General features: G+C 40.3%; 1 protein-coding gene across 7 annotated transcripts in view; it reads right to left on the reverse strand.

Annotated features, from left to right (window-relative positions):
* The window catches only part of SYT1 (synaptotagmin 1), a 531232-nt gene that overhangs the window by 58091 nt on the left and 449957 nt on the right, over nt 1-23184 (reverse strand). The window lies entirely within an intron of this gene.

The raw sequence follows: 23184 nt of genomic DNA on the forward strand, positions 1-23184 counted from the left end.
ATGCTCCTTTTTGAATTTGGATATCTCAGTTAGCTGATAGATGACTAAAATTGGATGTAGTTAAGTATTTCCCTACTGATTGCACATCTGAAAAAGCTCAGATAGGCATTAACTTAAGCCCAAAAGATTCTTTATAGAGCCACTTGTATTAGAAGGTATTATATGAATTAAAGTGTCTTTAATTAATAAACAAGGGGTATTATGTGGGGAGATTTCTGCCCAGTTGAAGGTTCTTTTACTTGTCAGAGCACTGTAAAAGGGCCTTAGTATAACTGAGAACCAGCCCTCTAATTTATTCACAGTGTATAAAGGCTTGATCTTGTACCACGGAGCCAACAAGAGTTTTGTCATTATCTTCAACTGGATCAGAAGCAGACCCTGCAGGCCAGATTTTTAAAAGTATTTAGGTGCCTAAAGAAACAGTTAGGTGCCTAGCAGATTTTAAAAAGCACCTAGGTGCTTAACTCCCATTAATTTCAATGGGAGTTAAGTGCCTACGCATGTTTGAAAATCTCACTAGGAGGATCCTATCAGTACCATTAGACACCTAAATACCTTTAAAATCTGGTCTTAATGCCAACAATTCTATTTTGTAAGTCACTGTATTATTTGACTCAGTATCCTTTCCAGTGAAATCCAGAGGTTAATTATATGTGGTCTTTCCTCTTATCTGTTAAAATTTGCTGCTGCTTAACTTAACTGAATGCCACTTTTTCGTTTGTACTATGCAAAGGAATAAACAAGAGCATGCAACTTGCCAAAATCCCAACTCAGTGAAAATGTAAGGGTTGTCCTGTATGAAATAAAATTGTTGCAAAAGATCCTTGTTATTTTAATAAAGTTCTTTACTACATTAAACTGCCTTTATTTTAATATGTCGCATGTTAAGCTTTACTCCAGTAATACCCAAAAGATACAGCAGAGCAGCATGTTTGATGTCATCCTGTAACTGAGTTGACATAAAGCTTGACAAATATGCTTTTCCAGAGAAAGAGTGCATACAAAAAATGAATAAATAAATAAATAAATGAATAAATACATGCGCAAGCTTTATGTGGATTAGTGTAGCTAATGCACAGCTTGTACTATTCTACTTTGTGTTTTATGATCTTTATCAAACCCATCGTGTGAGCATGCTTTCAGCCTTAACGATCTGTGTTGATGCATAGCTTGCACCTCTTGGTGTCCTTTAAAAAGCCAAGCTTATTGCCTTCCTGACAATTTGCATGTCGTTACTTTCAAATACTTTTCTTTGTGGTCTGATTTTAAGAAACTACAGTATATCACTGTGTGGAAGTCATGCTAACCTAATTAAGTAATCAAGTGATTTATTGTTTCTAGTATATCCTGTTGTCTTTCCTACATTCTGATTAGCTTGCTAGACAATATCTGATCATATGTTGTTGTTTTTCTGTGCCTTAAATTCCATTTTGGAATATGTGCTATTCAGTCCAATTTCATTCTCTGCAAATAAAAATTGACAGGAAAATTGCAGGAAAGAATCAAAGTGTGTTATATTTAAATGTAAAAAATATTACTGCCTGACAAGTAAAATGCAGAATATTTTAAAAGCAATGAACTGTCTAAGATACAGCATAGAGATTAATAAGGATTTCTCTCTTTCATTTTTCAACAAAAAGGGACACTCTCAAGACCTAGATTTGACCGTTCTTCAAACTGGCATATTGGGAAAGGTCCTCTGGATTTTATAAAACTGTTATAACCACCCACAACCCTCACTAAGCTAAAAACAAAAATCCACCAATTGTCACCAAGAAATTAAAAATAAATAATAGACAAAGTTCCTTCATGATTCCTGAGAGGCAGCCGTCTACCCATCAGAGAGAGCTTTAAATTGCAAACCCTTTCCCCAAACCTGTGCTGACACTGCTGACCTTTTTTTAAACAAGGATGTTTCAAAAATTGAAGGTGGAGGCAAGTTATACACTGAAATCAATGGGACAATTTGTGAGTATGTATATTATCAACCTGAGAATGTGTGGCAGACTGACCCAAGGTAAGTTAAAGGTATGTTGATTTGTGTTTCCTAAGAAATGTGTGAAGTTAGGAGGCAGGGAAATAAATGTTCACTGTAAAGAAAAGGACAAAACGGGTGGAGGGGAAAATACTATTTTCAAACTTTAGAGAGAATATAGAAATGGAGAGTGAAAATCAAAGGTAAAACATGTAAAACCAGGCGTGACAGGATCCATGTAACTAGAAGAATATATTTTATGAAAACAATATTGAAATCAATGCAGAGCAAGTTTGTACCATATGGATATTTGGGTCACTGCCAAAAAAGTTGCACCCATATGTCCCTTTGCCAGAAAGTGAACTAAAAGTTGTATGATGCATTAAAAAGTTCAGGGAAACCTCATCATAATTGTGTATGTAACAGATGTGATGCTCATGGGGAAATATTGTTATTATTCTAGCAACAAGAATATAAGGTACTGGTAGAGTGGTTGCTACCAAGTCGGTCCTGAAGATTCTAGGTGGTACAATATACAAGGATCATTTTAAAAACTGTTGACCCAAACCTACGATATAAACAGCTTGCTATGTTGTTGAGGAATTCCTTTTGTCATCTTTACAGAGATAGAAACTTAAATCACTCCTATTTTCCTTTTTGTTATAATATAGCAACATTATTATACAATTTAATGTAAAAAAGTTACAGCTCCTCTTTTCTTATTACTGATGCATGTACAGCAGCTGGATTTTGTCTTTAGATGGCAGCACTATCACCATATTCAAGCTACTGCAGTTCACCTTTGCCTTGTTACCCAACATGTGAAATAAACAACCACAAACAGCATACAAAACACACACGTATACAATATATGTCATTCTTCTATTTCTGATGCCTGATTGCTGTAACAGAAGACAAACAAAAAAAATTCCCCTGGGGCTCTTCACATTTTGAAGCAGATTTCATGGAAATTTAACTCAATTTCAGGAGTATAATTGAACTAACAATCTGTTCTCTCAGACAGGATGTCCCCTGCTTGATATTATGCAGGGCTGTACAGATGCTAAAGCAGATTTGAATGTACCTCAAAGCACTGCTGAAGAACGATTGGGTTTTTCTAAAAGCAAGATGTGTGTTGGATAGGTCAGGCAGCAGCACTTTGGGTGATTCTATTCTTCCTTTCCATCTTCTATCAGCATTCAAATATGCTAAAACTGTAAACAAGGGGAAAATATAGCAAATAGAATGTAAACAAGGAAAGCCAATGTGTCTATACTAGGAATGACTCCAAGTAAGCAAACCCTTATGCAAATAGCAATGGCTATGGTATGCTTAGGGACTCTGTGTGTTCTGTGCTGAAATCAAGAGTGAACAGAAGCTGCAGAAACTGCTTTATAAAACCTGTGCGATTTAGGTCACTCAGTCTGGCTGTTGAAACTGAATCCCCAGATTCAGGGTCCTCTCTGGATACAGTACAATCAGAAATAAAGAGGAATGTAATGGCTTCTAGGACTGGTTATGAACAGTATAGAAACAAAAAAGAAAAATTGTATTAATTTCTTTTAGCCAGGGCTTGAAACCAGACACACAATGAGTAAATTGGAACAGAGTGAAATACAAATAAGCAAAGAATTTTTGTCTCTGCAGTTTGCAGTTGAACAGAACAATGTACAATCTTATATATAATATATTTAGGACTATATTCAGCCTTGTCTTTGGTCAGCTTATTTTAGGGCATTGGGGTACTCCATCAGTGCAAAGCCCATCCTCTGTAGGATTTGGAGTTGACTGTGACAATGCCTAGATATTATGGCATAAATATATTGGACAGAGAGGGGTGTGACCAGGGTACCTTGGAGATGTGCTGATTAATTAACCAATTTTGATTTAAAAAAAAACATAAAAGAGCATTTATCCCAGGTTCTGGGGGGGAGGGGAACATACATAATTTTAATTGTCACTATGAATATCTTTGCAAAAAATGAACAAATGTGCCCCAGATGACTTAATAACAAAATAAAACCTCCTCCAGAGCAAGCATAGAAATAAAATCTACCAACCTGCATTCCACTGCTTCCCACATGCCTGGGAAAAAAGATGGGCCTTGCAGTGCACCCAGAAGGTAAGCAAAGTTGGACTCGGAGAGGAATTCCAACCAAGTCAGATATGGTCAGGGCAGGCCCACAACATTTTGGCACCTTAGGCGGGGAGCTCAAATGATGCCCCCGTGTCCCCTCGCTTGGCCCAAACATTGAAAGGTCTCAATTCTGCCTTCTTCCTGTTCTACTCCTTTCATGGTACTACTCTGCTACCTACCCCAATAAAGGAGAACAAACAACTTAACTTTCAAACGCCTGAACAGCAAATGTAACTTTTCTTGTCTGCATAGTAAACACTGGCATTTTTATCTGTTTGAATAATCAAAGAGGTGCTTTCCGTGCCTTCTTAACTGCAAAGATTTGAACTGCTTCCTGATGAAGGTCCACAGTCGGGGCCAGCTCATGCTCTATTGAGATGATTGCAAGGCCAACCAGCCTCTCCTGTGTCATTGTGGAGCGTAGATGTATTTTTATTAACTTCAGCTTGGTGAAGCTGCATTCTCCTCTGGCAGCTGTTACAGGAAGTGTTAGAAGTATGCGCAGAGCAACAAAAGCATTTGGAAAAAGGGTGGTCATCTTATTATGCACATATATTCCAGAACAGCCTTTTGGAGTTGATCCTGCTGAAATGTATCTTGAAAGGCCTTTAAGTTCATCACTTAAATCACTCGCATCAATATCACGCATGTCATCATGTGTCAACACTGTTTCTAGTGCCCTGCATTGCTGGTGTAGGTCTTCTTCAGGTAGGGTGAGGTGTTTTGGAATATCATACAACGTCCCAAATATACAGCTGTGTTCCTTGAGCTGCATGAAATGTTCTTCAACTAACTGTATTGCACAATCTAGCACCTGGTTAAAGAATTCAATTTTGAATTGTTGTTTGGGGTCTCTTAAGGGGATTATCCTGGGCCTCGTAATCAAAATGTCTTCTTCGGTGACTCTTGTATTCTTGAATGGGTGGAAAAATAGCTTCAGTGTGAAGTTCCTCAGCCAACTTCTGTGCACTCTTCAGAATGTTTGAAATCCCTTATGTGACCGGTAAGACTGTAGGTCTGACTTTGCTTTGTCCAGTTGTTCCATTGCTCCAGATATATCAAGGTCAACATCTTGGAGTCTCTTGCTTACAACATTTATTTCAAACAGTATGTCATGCCACAACTCTAAGCCACACAGAAATTTGAAGTTATGTATGTTTCTTGATTCTATTTCCCTCTGCCATTATTCTCCCACGAACAGTTCCTGTCATAGCGTTATCCTCCATAACGGCAACTATGGTATCATCTATCTTCCCAATTTGGTGTTTGATAGGTTTTATTGCCTCCACTCGACTTTCCCATGGTGTGGCATTCAATGGTTTCAGTGTCAGAGAGGATGTTCCCAGATGTTGCTTCAAAATTTGCCATCGATGAGTTGATACAGAGAAAAATACATAGATGCTTTGATAGATACATTAAAAAATTCAGCAGCCCCACTAGAAGCTGATGCTGCATCATTGACCATCAAGTTCAATGAATGAGAAATGCATGGGACAAAAAAGCTCGAGGGTTTAACTCTTGGATCCATGTCTGCATTCCTCTATTCTTTCCTCTCATGTTGGCACCATTATCGTAGCCCAGACCTCTCATGTCAGCTATCGCAATACCCATATCTTCCACATTTGTCATACCAGCTCCTGTAGTATCATAAATGTCAATAAATTCTAGAAAACGTTCTCTGACAGTCACCATTGCAGGGACATTTTCACTAGGTTCTATTATTGTTACAAAACGCACCATTAAAGTCATTTGTTCCATATGGATGATGTCAGGTGTGCAGTCCAGAATAACAGAGTAATATCTTGCTGACTTCAGATCTGCCACAATCTTCTGTTTGACTTTTGTTGCCAGTAACTGTATGATCTCATTTTGAATTGTTTTTCCAAGATAGTGGTATGTGTACATTTCTTGGACTGTGATTCTTCTTAGATGCTCCTGGAGTACAGCATCAAACTCAGCCATCACCTCCACAATTTTAAGGAAGTTTCCATTGTTTGGCATATACAGCTGATGTGAAGTGCCATGCTGTGCTAGGTTTTGGGTTGCAAGCATTCTCACAATGATAATGAGCCCTTTCAGAACATTTTGCCAGTAAAGAGACTCTGATGCAATCTCTCTTGATGCTGATCATCTATGATGGCCTTTAACCATAGTCTTATCTCAAGCTCTTTCCACCTATGGAATGCTCTCTGGTGATTTCCTGCCTTCTCATGGCATGCCAGATTTCTAGCCAGATTTTTCCAGTCCTTTGTTCCTGTAGAACCCAATGTGGCTGGAACATGAGACTGGGAGAGTTTGCAACAAAAACAGTATTCAGCATTCTGGGTTTTTGAGTACATAAGCCATGGCCTCTCCACTTTGTCACCATTGGAGATTTCACGCCAGCAATGTGTTGGATGGAAACTTCTATTTTCATTGTCTTTGGGGAACATGAAGTTTTTCACTTGCTATGGCCCACGCAGTACAAGGAAGTCCCTCAGGCTACTGCTCAAGTGGGTCCACAATCCTGGATCATCTAGACTTAAGGAACTAAACTCAGCAGCAGCTGTTTCTTGTGCCTCCACCACACTCTTCTCTGATCTACACTTTTCTTCAGGAAAGTGCACGGTTACATCCATTTGAGATGGAGATATGGATGCTGCAGTAGCTGCCAGGTCACCTGCACTCTGACTACTGGAAGATCAGGCATCTCCTCACCACGCACTGGGGCTGGAAGGGTCACCATGAACATTTGCAAAAAGAAAAGGAGTACTTGTGGCACCTTAGAGACTAACAAATTTATCTGAGCATAAGCTTTCGTGAGCTACAGCTCACTTCATCGGATGCATTTGGTGGAAAATACAGTGGGGAGATTTATATACACACACAGAGAACATGAAACAATGGGTTTTATCATACACTGTAAGGAGAGTGATCACTTAAGATGAGCCATCACCAGCAGCGGGGGGGGGGGAGGGGGAGGAAAGGAGGAAAACCTTTCATGGTGACAAGCAAGGTAGGCTATTTCCAGCAGTTAACAAGAACATCTGAGGAACAGTGGGGGGTGGGGTGGGGGGGGAGAAATAACATGGGGAAATAGTTTTACTTTGTGTAATGACTCATCCATTCCCAGTCTCTATTCAAGCCTAAGTTAATTGTATCCAGTTTGCAAATTAATTCCAATTCAGCAGTCTCTCGCTGGAGTCTGTTTTTGAAGCTTTTTTGTTGAAGGATAGCCACCCTCAGGTCTGTAATCGAGTGACCGGAGAGATTGAAGTGTTCTCCGACTGGTTTTTGAATGTTATCATTCTTGACGTCTGATTTGTGTCCGTTTATTCTTTTACATAGAGACTGTCCAGTTTGGCCAATGTACATGGCAGAGGGGCATTGCTGGCACATGATGGCATATATCACATTGGTAGATGCGCAGGTGAATGAGCCTCTGATAGTGTGGCTGATGTGATTAGGCCCTATGATGGTGTCCCCTGAATAGCTTTGTGGACAGAGTTGGCAACAGGCTTTGTTGCAAGGATAGGTTCCTGGGTTAGTGGTTCTGTTGTGTGGTGTGTAGTTGCTGGTGAGTATTTGCTTCAGGTTGGGGGGCCTGTCTGTAAGCAAGGACTGGCCTGTCTCCCAAGATCTGTGAGAGTGATGGGTCATCCTTCAGGATAGGTTGTAGATCCTTGATGATGCGTTGGAGAGGTTTTAGTTGGGGGCTGAAGGTGATGGCTAGTGGCGTTCTGTTCTTTTCTTTGTTGGGCCTGTCCTGTAGTAGGTGACTTCTGGGTACTCTTCTGGCTCTGTCAATCTGTTTCTTCACTTCAGCAGGTGGGTACTGTAGTTGTAAGAATGCATGATAGAGATCTTGTAGGTGTTTGTCTCTGTCTGAGGGGTTGGAGCAAATGCAGTTATATCATAGAGCTTGGCTGTAGACAATGGATCATGTGGTATGATCTGGATGAAAGCTAGAGGCATGTAGGTAGGAATAGCAGTCAGTAGGTTTCCGATATAGAGTGGTGTTTATGTGACCATCGTGTATTAGCACTATAGTGTCCAGGAAGTGGATCTCTTGTGTGGACTGGTCCAGGCTGAGGTTGATGGTGGGATGGAAATTGTTGAAATCATGGTGGAATTCCTCAAGGGCTTCTTTTTCATGGGTCCAGATGATGAAGATGTCATCAATGTAGCACAAGTAGAGTAGGGGCATTAGGGGATTTAAGAATGCATGATAGAGATCTTGTAGGTGTTTGTCTCTGTCTGAGGGGTTGGACCAAATGCGGTTATATCGTAGAGCTTGGCTGTAGACAATGGATCGTGTGGTATGATCTGGATGAAAGCTAGAGGCGTGTAGGCAGTTGTAAGAATGCATGATAGAGATCTTGTAGGTGTTTGTCTCTGTCTGAGGGGTTGGAGCAAATGCGGTTATATAGACACAAATGAACATTTGTGTCTTTGTATCTCAGGAGAGCTCCTTCCTGCTTAGATAGAAAAGTTTCCTTTGCTTTCTTTCTTTTTCTGAATGCTGCCCCAGAGGGGCATTTTCTTCTTTCACTCATGACTGCTGTTCTATGCCAGCTGTAGTGGCTCTCAACACTCAATTGAAGGGGACAAATAAGCAGGCTGGTAGTAGAGTCTGTGTGAGGGAAGATATCAGCATCTTAAGGGCCTAACTGGCTCCTATTACTTCAGTTGACTGCCTGTTCTCCTCAACTGGGTTCAGGGAAGCAGCAGGAAATAGGAAGCTCCCTGAGAAGCTGGTGTTAATCAGTCTAGGCTCCTGAGGGTGCTAGAGAGGTACATAAGAGGCTCCTCCTCCTCTCTCTCCCTGCAGCTCCTGCTGGTTTCTATTATTCCCTCTCATCTTTTCTCCTGCCTGCCTGATGTGTCCCTTGTACCCTCCTTCCTCCAGCACAGCACTCCACCATCTCTGTGCATCTAGAGCAGAGAGAATACATATGCACCAGCAGCAGACACAATTTTCTGCACTCTGGGTCCTAGTGGTGCCCCCCGCTCAGTCTGGCACCTGAGGCAGCTGCCTCAGTTCACCTCCTGGTAAGGCCAGCCCTGGATATGGTAGAGTCAGAGACATGAACATACTGAGTACACAGCAATCTCTGTCTCCTCACTAACCCTCCAAGCAATCTCTTATACACATTGAACAACAGGAAAGACAGAATAGACCCCCACGTTATCTTACATGCAGAGAAGCAATTGCCCACCCATTACCCTCTGGCTCCTCTCAGGGAAATAAGAATGGAGGTACCTAGGAGTGATACTGTCCCACCTAAACTGGGGTCCAAAGATAAGTCTATAGAAACATGTGGTCAGTGGGAGGTAAAGGCTGCTGTCAGAGCTAAAAGGGAGAGCATGGACACTTAGGACCTGATTCTTCTCTCACTTGTGCAGTTTACACCAGTGCAACACACCTCACCCCAAGAGTTACTCCTGATTAACAAAGGTGTAAGTGTGAGGAGAATCAAGCTCTTTAACATAATAAACGGCCAAGAGGAGATCAATAACTAATGCCACAAGAGCAGTTTCTACCCCACACCGAGGAGTGACACCTGCTTGACAGAAGTCAAAGAAATCTGCAGATTCAAGAAATTTCCAGAATGGCTCTATTACAACCTTTTCAGTGGCCAGTCCCAACACAGAAAAAGGTTGGAACCAGGCCAATTGCTTATCCTCATTGAATTTTGGTTTCTTAAGTAGCGGCCAGTGTGACACTCCATACCTCAAAGTAGCACCCTGGAAACCTCATATTTACAACTGTCTTATAATTATGATATGTTTTGTACAAAGTATACCTTGTGAGGTACCATTTTAAATGTCTCAATCTGTTGAACATTAATATCCTGTATGTGCTATCATTATATGTAAAGTTATGAAGTATTCCTATATGTGTTATTGAAATATGTTGTGAGGTTGGGAACACCAACCACCAGCCTTTCGGTTACAACAAAGGAGTAGCCATCAATAGCTTAACGGCTCAACAACACAAGGGAGTAGCCATCAACACACAATGCACTATTCCAGAGCGTCCTTAGAGAAGGCACATATGCAATGGAGACTGCTTGATGAATGGGGACTTACTGACCCCCCTCGTCACAGCAAGGATCTTTCTAGCAGCTGGAAGAAGGTACAAAAAGAGAGACAGTAACATCATCACTTGGCCTGTCTCCCCACCCCCCACCCCAGTTCAATACCTGTAAGGATGTCTGGAGGACAAAGACTTTGAACTGGGGAAGTTTGGTCCCAGGCGGGAAGGTAGTTCCAGCCTGTTTATTTAGGAACTGTAACCTGCTTGTACCATGTGTCAGGGTGAGAAAAGCAGTTTGATTCAACTCTTGTTTACACTAAAAGTTTAGGATTTAGAATGCATGTTTACTTTTTATTTTCTAAAGGTAACTATCTCTGACCTTTGTGCCTACCACTTATAATCACTTAAAATCTATATTTCTGTAGCTAATAAACTTAATTTAGTGTCTTATCCTTACCAGTGACTTTGCTTAAAGCCCTTGGGAAATCTGCTCAGATTACAAAGGGTGGTGCATGTCCACTTTTCTTTGACGAAGTGGAAAACCAGATTTACACTGGCCAGGCTTCTGACCAGTGCAAGATGGTACAGTTCTGGGGTGCAAGACTGGGGAGCTGGGGGGAATTGGCTAGAGCCTCCCTATTGATGGTTCACGGTTAGCTGGGAGATCATTCATGAAACTAGATAGGCGTGTTCCTGCCAGTGGATGTCTGTGTGAGTGCAGTGCCTGTCAGAGGCTTATAACTTGACATCAGCATCACAATGTGAGAGGCAGCCCAGGTTGGTGGGTTTGGAGGGCTCAGCAGTCCCATAATCCAGGTTGCACCCTGGGGCCCCCACCACAGCCAGATAACAACATTCTTAAGAATAGCCATCACTATATCCCCCACCTCCACACGCGCACACACACAAGGTAACATGGACAATCTCCACCAACAGCTGAGACAGTACTTCCCTACTTGCCTGCACCAGCCAGGAAGGACATTGGTCCAATTGCCATTGGACCCCTTTAACTTGGAGCAGTCTAGCACAAGGGACCATGAGTGAAAGTAGCAAGAAGAGACGACGCCCCTCAAAATAGTGCTGTGTTTCCACTGCAGTAGACAATTCTGTAAACATCCAAGTGATTTTATCTACAAAGTAACATGAAACTTTTTTCTAACAATGCACCCTGTCCCCCCAATACCCTATAACCAAGAAGATGCAACTCAGATTAACCCAGATTTAATCTAGCAATTGACCAATTGGAACAGTTTTGCTGTACAACACTTTGCAGATGCTATCGTGAAGTCAAACAAACCTTTATTCATCTTCTGCACAGCCACAGCTTCTGATCTTAAAAAATCTACATGTTGCAAGCTCATGCTTATCACTAAAAAATTGGAAAGGATCCAGAGAAAAGGCACAAAAGTGATTTGAGGGCTAGAAAAAAAATACCTTACAGTGAGAGACCTAAGAAGCCCAATCTATTTAGTTTATTAAAAAGGAGATCAAGAGATGACTTGATTATAATATATAAGTACCTTGAAGGTGAAAAAAATATCTAGTACTAAAGGATTTTTTAAAGGTATAAGAACCTCCAATGGCTGTAAGTTAAAGCCTGATCTATTTAGATTACAAACAAGTCAAACAATTTTAACAGCGAAGGAAATTAACCACTGGAATAAACTACCAAGGCAAGTGAAATATTCTCTCTCTCTTGAAGTCTTTAAGACTGGATGTCTTTCTAGAAGATAAGCTTTAGCCAAACACAAGTTTTTGGGCTCAGCACAGGAACAAGAGGAACAGAGGAAATTCTATGGCCTCTGTTTTACAGGAGTCAGACTACATGATCTAATGATCCTTTCTGGCTTTAAAATATATGAATCTATGAATTTTCAAGGGAACCTGACAATTAAATGCTCAAATCCCACTTGCAAATCTCATCCCAGGAACTAACTTTAGGTGCCCTAATTTAAAAATTTCAGCCTTAGGTTTTTTTTTCTCATATCAACTCATTATTCAAATGGTTATAAAATATTTCAGCATCCTTGCTTTGCTTGATGTGTCTTAACATGGAAAGTGCATAATTCTCCTAAGATTTTTTTCCCTTTAAAATTATTTGAAAATTTGTGTTTTTGCCAATAAAGAGCATTGTGAACGAGTATAATTTATTTTAATTTAACCTCATTTGCTGTGCCCCCGTTGCACCTGCTTATTCAAACATTACCTAATTGCTAAAGACATATCTGATACACTCAGAAGCGGTTCAGCGGTTATGAAGTATTATATACACTGAATTTTGTATGGTTTATACTAATCATAGGACACAGCCCATTAACTATTCTCATTAGAAGGCATAAAATATTTATTCTTTTAAGAGAATCATAGAAATATAGGACTTTGAGAAGTCATCTAGTTTAGCCCTCTGTTCTGAGGCAAGATTAAGTATGCCTAGACCATCCCTGACTGATGTTTGTCCAACATGTTCTTAAAAACCTCCAGTAATGGGGATTCCACAGCCTACTTTGTTAACCTATTCCAGTTCTTAACTATCCTTATTAGGGAAAAAAATTCTAACTATATCTAACCTAAATCTCCCTTGCTGCAGATTAAACCCATTACCTCTTGTCCTACTTTCAGCAGTCATGGAGAACAATTGATCACCATCCTCTTTGCAACAGCCCTTAATATATTTGAAGACTTTTTATCAGGTCTCCCTAGTCTTCTTTTCTCAAGAGTAAACACACCCAGTTTTTTTAACCTGTCCTCATAGGTCAGGTTTTCTAAACATTTTATCATTTTTGTTGCTCTCCTCTGGACTCTCACCAGTTTATCTACATCTTTCCTAAACTGTGGTACCCAGAACTTGTGCAGCAACATTGTCAGATGTACTAACAGGAAACTACCCAATGCATTGAAAAATAGTCTCAAAAGAACAGTCATTCATTAGCATTTTACCCCGTCAGTTTTGATAATTCACTCATGTGCTGGAAGCAGCAAATGCTCTCAGTGGACACCAGATCTTTGAACTTAAAACACTGACATTTTTATTTCCATTGGCCACTGAATGATGCCCCCAGTCTTCCTCATTTAGTATGATCCCAAATGAATGGACACTGTGACTTTCTTACATAATGAGATACACTCAGCTCCTTTTAATTCCCTCCCCTGTTCCCCAAATCTGTGATTTAGGTTGATAACATCTAGAATAAAAGGACTGAAGATTTCAGGGCCACAGCTGTCATAGAAGGGAAATCAACAACCATGCAGCTATTCATACACACTGCTCTCTCAGCTCCATCATCATCCTACTTTTGGAAGAGGCAAAAATGATAATTCTACGCTTTCCGTATTTGATTATCCTCTTAAGTGATTAAATTCCCATGTAAATAAGATACCGTCATGGATATTCTACGCCTTTGTACCCGTAGCCCAAAGATAGCTTGGCCTGTGTTGCCCAGGTAGGATGAAGGCCCATAATCCTGATTTCTCTGTCACTTCTGCAGGGTTATGGAAATAAACCAGGACAGGTAAAGTTGCTGGGGAGAGAATGCCATGGAGGTCCATTATGGTACAGAATCAAGCTGATGTTCACAGAAAGCAGAAGAGGAAATGGATAACTGAAAGCGGAGGAGCCTGGACTCAATGAGAAAAGAAATCATGTTGTTTTCTTAATTTTATTTACCTTGAAAAGGAAGAGCTTTGATTTGGCATAGTTTTGTACTTGGAACTTTGCTTTTATTTTTGTTTGCAAGCTAATCTCCCAGCTATCAAGGGAGAGCCTCCCCCGTGAAAAGTACACATTTTCTAACATATTTGATGAACCTTGAGTCTTCAGACCAGTAAACAAATTTCCACAAACAAACCACCTGAAAAAGTATATATAAACTGGTAATATTGCTAGAGAATAAGAAATATGTAACCTGTTTTCCTATACATTTTATTACAAGAAAAGTATACATTAGCAATAGAAGTGCCAGAACCACCATTTCCTATACATTCACAGGTATATTTTCAGCACAGTATAGGGCATTAGGCATCTCAATTCTTATCACTGTAAACTACCACCACTGACTTCAGTGGGAATATAGGATCAAGGCTCTAATTTGCAATTTTTCCCCCTTTCCTTTGAGATGCACACACATGCCAGTTTCCCACCTGGAAACAGAACAGGGAAGCCTATAAAACAGTCACACACAAAATAGTACACATTAATTACCTGTCCTGCCCACACAGGGCTTAGACCAGGGGAAAAAAAGCATGTAAAATGTAAGTAATGTGTAATCAGATTTTCAAATCAGTCTTATAATTTCATTAGAAAGTAATACAAGCTCCCTAGAACTTGAAGTGCACAGGAATGTCAATAAAATGCTTATGGTGCTTTACAAATCATGTGGCTTTACAGAGTCCCTTCCCCAAACCCAAAATCCTAACTATATTTTTTAAGCTTCTGCCAAAATTTAAGCGTCGATCTAAAAACATATTTAGTCTGGTCCCCGCCCGATTTGAGTATAATATTTTTTAAAAAATTGTTTCTTTTCAACTATAGCAAAATCAAGAAATAGGCAGCAGCTTTACAGCCAGTATCTCAACTGCGGCAGCTTTCAGCATTATTAAAAGCAAATTAAGCCTGCTGGTAAGCCTATGTGCAACTCTGTTTGACTAATTGCCCCAAGGACTCCAGCACTGCAACACTAGCTATAGTATTTCTGAATCTATTTCACAGCTGCACATATTGTTATGATGTTCTTGTAGAGTTAAGCCAAATCTTGGATATTAATCACTACATTTTAAATAAAACAATTATTAATACGTGAATAATAATTATATGTAGGTAGGCCTTCCTCTTGTTTGGGGTTGCTGTACAACAGAATAAAAACAAATACAACATAAATTAAACAAAAACCCTCTTAAAATTAAACCAAATGAGAAAATCCAGTTTTAAAAAGGCAAGATTATTACTTTTTAAAAGTGGAAAGTAAAGGAATGGAAAATTAGCACTGGAAGGATAAATTCTCCTCCTCCACACTTTTCTTGTTATTGAGGATCTGAAGTTGAGATAATGAACAGTTTGTTTACAAGGTTCATCCATCAATCTGACCAGTTGATTGTTGATGACTCCATCCTTGGTCGTGTATTACTATAGAGGTTTATACATGTAATTAGAAATCTCTTCCTTCTCAAATAATCCAGCTGCTAAAGTAGTGACTGTATGTTAATTCTGACTGAATCTACATGCCGTTTGCTTGTAGTAAAGGGCCTGTACTAAAGCTTCTGAGAGCAATGTTTACAAGCTCGGTACAATTCTAATTTAATTGTTAATCGGCATGTACAATCTAGTTCTCACCCTAGGCATTGCAAGAAAACATAGCAGAACAATTTGACTCTGCTGAAATAATGTCCCTTCTTAGTAGGAATTGCCATATTTTAGATGGTCCATCTAATTCAATATGCTGTTGCAGTCAAGTAGCCTGTAGCAGATGATTCAGTGGAAAGTGCGACCCCCCTCTTCCCTTCCTCAACTCACCTCCCAAATGAACAAACATAGGAAAATCTATTCATAATCTATTCCTAACCCAGGTTGACACATGCCCTGAAGTATGAGGGTTTACAGCTCTTAATTTTGATATAATATGGAGATTTTTAGCCCATATAAATGTCAAATCCCTCCAAGCTTTCAGTATCAGAACTGGCTTCCCCAGTTGAGGAAAATGATCAACTGATGGATGGAAAGGACAGAGTTGGATTGGAGGGACCAACTCCCTTAGGCCTTTTCTATAATCCGAAATAGCAACCGGTCAGGTAAAAGACTGCACAGAAATTACCAGCTATGCCAGAGCAGAGAAAGGCTGGGATCAGAGAGGTAAATTCCTTTCTACACAGTGATACGGAGGACAACATCAGGTGGTATTTTGATCAACACAGAAGAGTCAGTTTCAACACAAGGGTGCTATGAAGGTGATACACCTGGTTATTTTGATTTGATCCCATCCCCCATGCAGGTGGGCAATCTAACACAAACAGAATTTACCTTAAGGTCACACATGAGGCTGTTCAGAAGGGATTATGCAGGCTGGACTCATCTTTTGCCTCTGTTTCTGCCAGTCAGTGACACCTTAGATGTTATGGTGATAGGCATCACAGACAACCCTAAAATGGCTGGATAGCTTCTGTACAGAGTGTAAAAGACTCTGATGGAGTCTTTAGGATTAATATAGGTGGATATGTAGTTGTTGTGGTGTTTGTTTTTTATTATTAATTTTGCCCATTAATAAATCTCTTTTCTTTTCCAGTAAGGTTTTTCATGTTATTCTTTCAATATGGCTGGTAACAAGGTCACAGCACTATATGTATTTCTCTTCTACAATATTATATTCATGTTGGCTGGCTTTTAAGGTTTTTTATATTTTAATGAAGTTATTAAAATGAAAGTTCTGACTTGCATAATTCATGAGCATTTACTATCTCTTCAAAAATTCTGACTTTAAACTATTTTTTTCTTGTCAATGACTTTTTTTTTTTACAAGATACCCAAGAAAGGCTTTTTAAATGTGAAGGTGGTGTTGAAAATAGATTTCTAATTACAGGAAATTGTAGCTTTATTTCTGTTGTAATATAATTTGGTCCTTCGGGATAGTTTTATGATTATGATATTGCTTTGCAGACAAAAAATGCTGAAAAATAAACTGATTTATTTTCTATTTATAATCCATTAATACTGAATCATAGACTCTCAGGCTTGGAAGGGACCTCAGGAGATCATCTAGTCCAACCCCCTGCTCAAAGCAGGGCCAAACCCCAGTTTTTGCCCCAGATGCCTAAATGGGCCCCTCAAGATTGAACTCACAACCCTGGGTTTAGCACTGAGCTAGCCCTCCCCCCAGATTAGTTGAGAAACATAATGGGCTGGATTATGGGCCAGCTTCCCTTTTATGCCAAGATATGCTTAATTTTGCAGAAAGTGGCACTGGACCACCAAGGAGCCAATTACAATTCTCTTCTCTTCCCAATTCTTCTTAAATCCTGACTCTGTCATAGATTAGAGCAGCCTAGGGGCTGCCATAATTTATGCAACCTGGCAATGGTTCCCAAATTACTGTCCAATGCAGCACACTCCAGCCATGCCACTCCTCATCCTTTATGCATAGGTGTCATCGGAGCTTGCCACACAGGCTTTATGCCTGCTGGGGAAATGTGGACAGTTTCTGCAGGGAGGAGGCTGTAAATCTGGGCTTACTTTGTGGGCTGTATGGAGGGCTGAGTTGCAACCCATTTTTGAAATCTTTTTAACTTGTCCAAATAATATAGGTGCAATTTTGAACAGCTCTTAAAGGACTTAGGACCCTATCTCCCATTGACATGCAAAGGGACTTAGGTGCCTAAATTATTTAGATGCTTTTGAAAATTTTACCTATAAAACCATGTAGCAAGGTCTTACCGAATGTTGGTAAACAGAGACAATCTTTTCACACCCAACGTTTCTAGAAAACACTTTCCAGATATCAAAGAGCAGGAAAATATTTAAAATGTCATTTTAAAACATACATAGCTGTTTGCTAGAAGCCTTAATTCAGCAACAGCAATAATTTCCACTTGTTCTGTTGAGCTGATGAGCTAGAGCCAAGCAGATCCAGTTTTCAAGCTAAAGCTTGCTTTAGTTGCTGCCTGATGTTGCAATTAAGTTGAAGGCCTAGAAGTTTATTGGTCAGATGGGTGATCTGGGCTTGTCACAAGGAGTCTAATGAATTTGATGATTAGTCTGTTGTCTTTTATTGTTTATTTCCTAAGTAATTTGAGCTTGTCTTTAAATGGCCTGTAATTTATGGAGAAGTACAAAATGCTGGAGTCAAGTTAGTAGGTTTTATTTTTTTTCAACTACAGTAGGAATTAAATCAGATCAATATATATTGACTCACAAGTTTAAAATGTCAGTGGAGTCATCACAGAAATACCATGTAACGTGGTTAGAAGAAGTTATTTCAACAAAACGTACCTCTTGCTGTTTTAGGCCCCCATTCAGGAAAGCACTTAAGCCCGTCCCTATTTAGGAAAGCCCTTAAATGCATGATTAACTTTAAGTGTGTCCTTAAATCCCACTGACTACAATGGTAAATTTATATGCTGTCCTGAATAGGGGTGCCTTAGAACAACTACAATAATTTTACAAATTGCTAAATTAAGGTTTATGAAGCTATTGGGCTACATTGTGGCCAGTTCTACATGGGGGAAGATTGAGGGTATGTCTACACTGAACCTCCCAGCCCAGCTAGATAGACTCATGCTAGGGCAACTTGAGCTAGTGTGCTAAAAATAGCAATGTGGTTGTTATGACTTGGGCTGGAGTTGGGGCTCTCAAGCCTAGCCAAGCCGTAATGTCCTCACTGCTATTTTTAGCACACTAGCTCAAGACCCGCTAGAGTGAGTCTGTGTATCCGGGCTGGGTACACTCAGCTCTCACACTCACTCTCAGCTACAGAGTAGACATACCCTGAGGGTACTAGTTCCTACTCCCTTAAAATGCTGCACAGGGATCTTCCTCCATGTGAAAAAGGCACTGCACACATTTACCAACACCAGCAACAAAACCCAAAAGGTGTGGGATAAAGCATGAAGGAAACCTACTAGCCTCTCTCTGATGCAACTGCAATGTGTGTGCTGCCCAGAAGCATGCCCATGTCAGAATTCTACAGGAACTGGGGTGCTCCTCCTACTTTGAACATGCAATACAGGTAACAAACTCTTCTGTGGGGCACAGAGTTCAGGTGTAACATAATGCTGTATTCCTTCCTACTCCCTCTTTTGCATGCCCTTCTCACAACAGGAAAGGATAACAAAAAATAAAATGGTTTTTAACTTGAAAAACAGCAGATTTTTCTCTATTTTTCACAAACTTTTAAGATTTTTTTCCCATTCGACACCTACATAATTTCTATCTCCTACTAATGGCCTCCTCCAGGTGACAGTAAGTGATATGGAATGTGTGGGCAATATTCAGCTTGAGATCATGTTTGATTGTTCACATTTTCCCACCTCCACTGTGATGCACTACTTTCAGTTTTACAAAATGAAAACCAATTTTTGCTTCTGGGGGAAAGAAATCACAAAACTATACTGGGAAAGGAGTTCATTTGTTGGGATCACATCCTGCTGTCCCGACTTACACTGAATAACATCTTATTCCAAGAGTAGTTCTACTTGCAGAGTAAAGTGCTATTTAGTGTGAGGTGGGCGCAGAATCTGGGTCTTGGTTTTGAAAGTTGCTTCTGCATGATTTATGTGTGAGAGAGATTCCCTAGAAAAAACTACTTTCCCACTTTAAACCAACGTCTCACCTTCAGGCTATGTCTACACTACAAAGATAAGTCGACCTATGTTAGGCTGACTTACAGCCACTGCAATAATTACTGATGTCCACACTACCTTCCCTCTTCTGTCGGAGGTGCAGGAGTGCATCCACTGACTAAAGAAGGGTATTGTGTGGGAGACTCAGAGCGAGGGCTCTCAGCTCCACGCAGCTCCCCACTGGGAGCCCAGCTGCCCCCCAGGGCTTCTCGCCTCCATGCTCCCAGCCAGGAGCAGGGGGGAAGCTGCCTGTGGCTTCTCTCCTCTGGCAGGGAGATCTACGCCTGGAGTACAGCTGGCTGCCATGCTTCCAGTGGGGGGAGCAGGGAGCCAGAGGGCAGCAGGGCTCCCAGTAGGGAGTGGGGAGCCTGGGCGGCAGCCCAAGCTGGGACCCTGGGAGGCAGCCCGGCTTGGAGAGGAGACCAGGCAGCAGACAAGAATGACAGCTAACAGCTGTTGTAAGGAACGCAGCATCTACACAATCACTGCTTTGCCCTTACTACACCGACATGAGTCCTATGCCTCTCGTTGAGATGGTTTTATTAGGTCGGCATAACAGAGGAGTTACATGGGAGGGAGGAGCATTTTCAGGCGTACACCTCCGCTGTTTTGTCGACAAAAGCTGACTTTTGTGACAAAACCATGTAGCATAGACAAGGCCTTGGTTTTTATATTTGAGATATTGTATTAGCGGCTATTTGTGACTGTCAGGCAAACCAAACTCTTTTGGAGGGCATCTCAATTCATGTGTTGCAAAATGATGATGGTCAACAGCGTGGACGACTGTAATTTGCTGCCATCTGTGATCAATCATCTTGATTATTTTTTATTTAAATTCTATTCTATTATTTTTAAACACCTAAAAACTACCCTAGAGTAAGTTTTGTATTATGTTCTGAAAGGCTCCAAATAAACAAGCTCTGGCAGAAATTCATATTTCTACAGCTGACCTCAGATCAGTGACTTTTAGACATCCCCCCACTTACAACTGCTGGGTCCTGTTGGATTTGCTTGTTGCCAAGGAGTGGTGGTATCTTTAGGATGGCTTGGTCCTAGCAAAGGAACGCAGAATCTAATTCCCTTCTAGAAATAACCTCTTGCACTATTTGAGGCATTTCAGCACTTAGAGCAATACTAAATATGCTTATTTGAAAATCATTTTTAAGATAACATTTTCCATCTGAAGTTCACAGAATGCTTTTAATTCATTAAGGTTTGTAAATCTCACAGAACAATTTTGTGAAATCATCATCCCTTTTCTACAGACAAAAGCGCCAAGGTACCTAGTGGTTAGGGCCACATTGTGATCCCCTTACTCACATAAGTAGTCCTATACTACTTACACAGTTGAATTACTGTTTTCCAATATCAGTAAGTTTGTAGCATAACCTGGAGTAGAATACAGATGTCCCGATTCTCTGCCCTGTAACTGAGTCACAAGACTTACCCCATGATGTGAACCTGATCATAGGTTAGAATACAAAGTAGAAAAAAATGTTATTGAAAGGATCACAGTATAAGGCTCAAAGAAGATGCTCGTTAGCATCTATTTGCAATCAGTTCCATACTCAGCATTGATGAGGCTATTCCTGCAGTACCACATCTCCATTGTCCACGTTTCAAAATGGATTGTGAAAAATTAGAAACGATTCAGAAAAGAGATACAAGAATGATTTGAGGTTCTGGAAAACTGTCTTACAGTGAAAGATTTTAGAAGCTCAAACTATTGAGTTTACCAAACAGAAGGTCAAGAGATGACTTGATCACAGTATATAAGTACCTACCAAGGGGAAGAGATTTCTGATAGTAGTTGGCAGTTAAATCTAGCAGACAAATACACAAAAAAATCTAATGGCTGGAAGATGAAGCTAGACAAATTCAGAATGGCAAAAGTTTCAATAAAAGAATTAATAGGGGAATTAACCATTAGAACCACACACCAGAAAATGGGGTGAATTCTCCACCACTTGAAGCTATAAATCAAGCCTGGATATCTTTCTAAAAGATATGCTCTAGCTCAACCAGAAGTTATTGCATTTCATCTAGGAATTGCTGGGGAAAATTCTATAAAATGTGTTATGCTGGAGGTCAGACTAGATGGTCATGTGATCCTTCCTGCCCTTAAAACCTATGAATCTTCATTATGAATGTTCCCTTGTCTGCTATCTTAAAAATACAAGTTTGTCTGTCTTATCTTTATGGTCTGTTAATACATTACTGATAGAACATGATAGATAGTGATTTCCTAGGGAATCTTTAATTACTATGCTAAACCTTAAGGGTACTTGCTGCCTTTTGGTTTATTACAGAGTTCGATGTGATGAGAACCGTAGTGTTTCCATCTTCTATTTTCCTGTAAGTAGAAGTTAGGGGCTGTGACCCAGACTGGCAGTCCCTCTGTAAAGATAGGAGTAGTGGGTACCTGTGCCCCCAAAGGCACAGGAAGTAGCAGAAGGGAAGGGAGATCACCTTGTTTCCCTGAAGACAAAAAAATGGCAGATAGTGGGGTAGGGTGGTGATCCAAAATTTGGTGGTGGGGAAAAAAATGGACCTAGACAGATTTCTTCACTTTGTGACTTTCCGTCCTTATGTTTATCAAATGCAGTACGTACTTTGAGCAAGTTCCTGGGTTCTGTATGAATATTTGACACAACTCTATCTAGTCCTAACATAGATTTAGAAATAAGCAAACACACACCTATGAAATCATTTTATCCATCATCTCTGTGCCAACTGGAGATCATTCCCTATGGTATGTTCTCCAGGCCTCTCTCCACCGTAATGACATCACTAAAGATTTCTATTTCTAGACCATGACCAAGTTGCTATTAGAAACAATCCCATTCCCATTGCGTTTGTATAAACTGATGAGAAATTACAAATAGTCTCTTCTAATCATGAGGTGAATAAAAAAATATAGTTTTGTAAAATCTCTCCTTGTACAAAATATCTCTTTTAACAGCACATAATTTGATTTCTGTTAATGTGTAATTCATGCATTAGCTAGACTCTGTATTTTAGACACAGCCATGAATGGAGATCAGTGTGGAGCTCCACCACTCCCAAAGGATTTTGGGGATGGACTGTGATTTACAATCTCATTCCAAACTTCCCGTGTGCAGGCTTCATCATCTCTAAGAATGGCATATGATCCTACCTACAGTGTGCCAGCCTTACTATGAGCTGGTGCCAAAAGGAAGATGGGGCCATGCTTTCCTAACCCCTTTGGGGCATTGTGCATCCAATGGGGCATGGAGGAAGCAACTGCTGTCCTTCCACAAGTACAGGGACTGCGATTGTGACCACCCCTGCACATAGGGACAAGAGAGAGGGTGTCCCTCCTACCCTTGCGCATGAGCCCATCACAATCAAGTCCTTGCAATGTAGAAGCAATCACCCCCAGCACCTCAATCACTAGCCAGTAAGTGACCTGTTGTAAATACCTGTATTATAGTGTCTGAAACATTGCAGAGAAATGCAGCTCATTCTCAAGGTTTGGTGGGAGATTAGAAATACAATAGGAAGTATAATCAGATTTTTTCCTCTTGAATAATCCATATTTATCTCCAGGCAACAGAAAAGGAGAAAATTACAGTGAGGTTGCAGTGTCATCTGACTGTTTAATTGTTTAGATCTTGTCTAAGTCCTGAATGCAACGCATAATGCATTGTGTTGTTTTTAAGCTATGTATGGGCTCTCATACACACAGCTATCCAATGAATACCAGTGACT

Source organism: Dermochelys coriacea, chromosome 1, assembly GCF_009764565.3.
Source record: "Dermochelys coriacea isolate rDerCor1 chromosome 1, rDerCor1.pri.v4, whole genome shotgun sequence".
NCBI classification, from domain to species: domain Eukaryota; kingdom Metazoa; phylum Chordata; order Testudines; family Dermochelyidae; genus Dermochelys; species Dermochelys coriacea.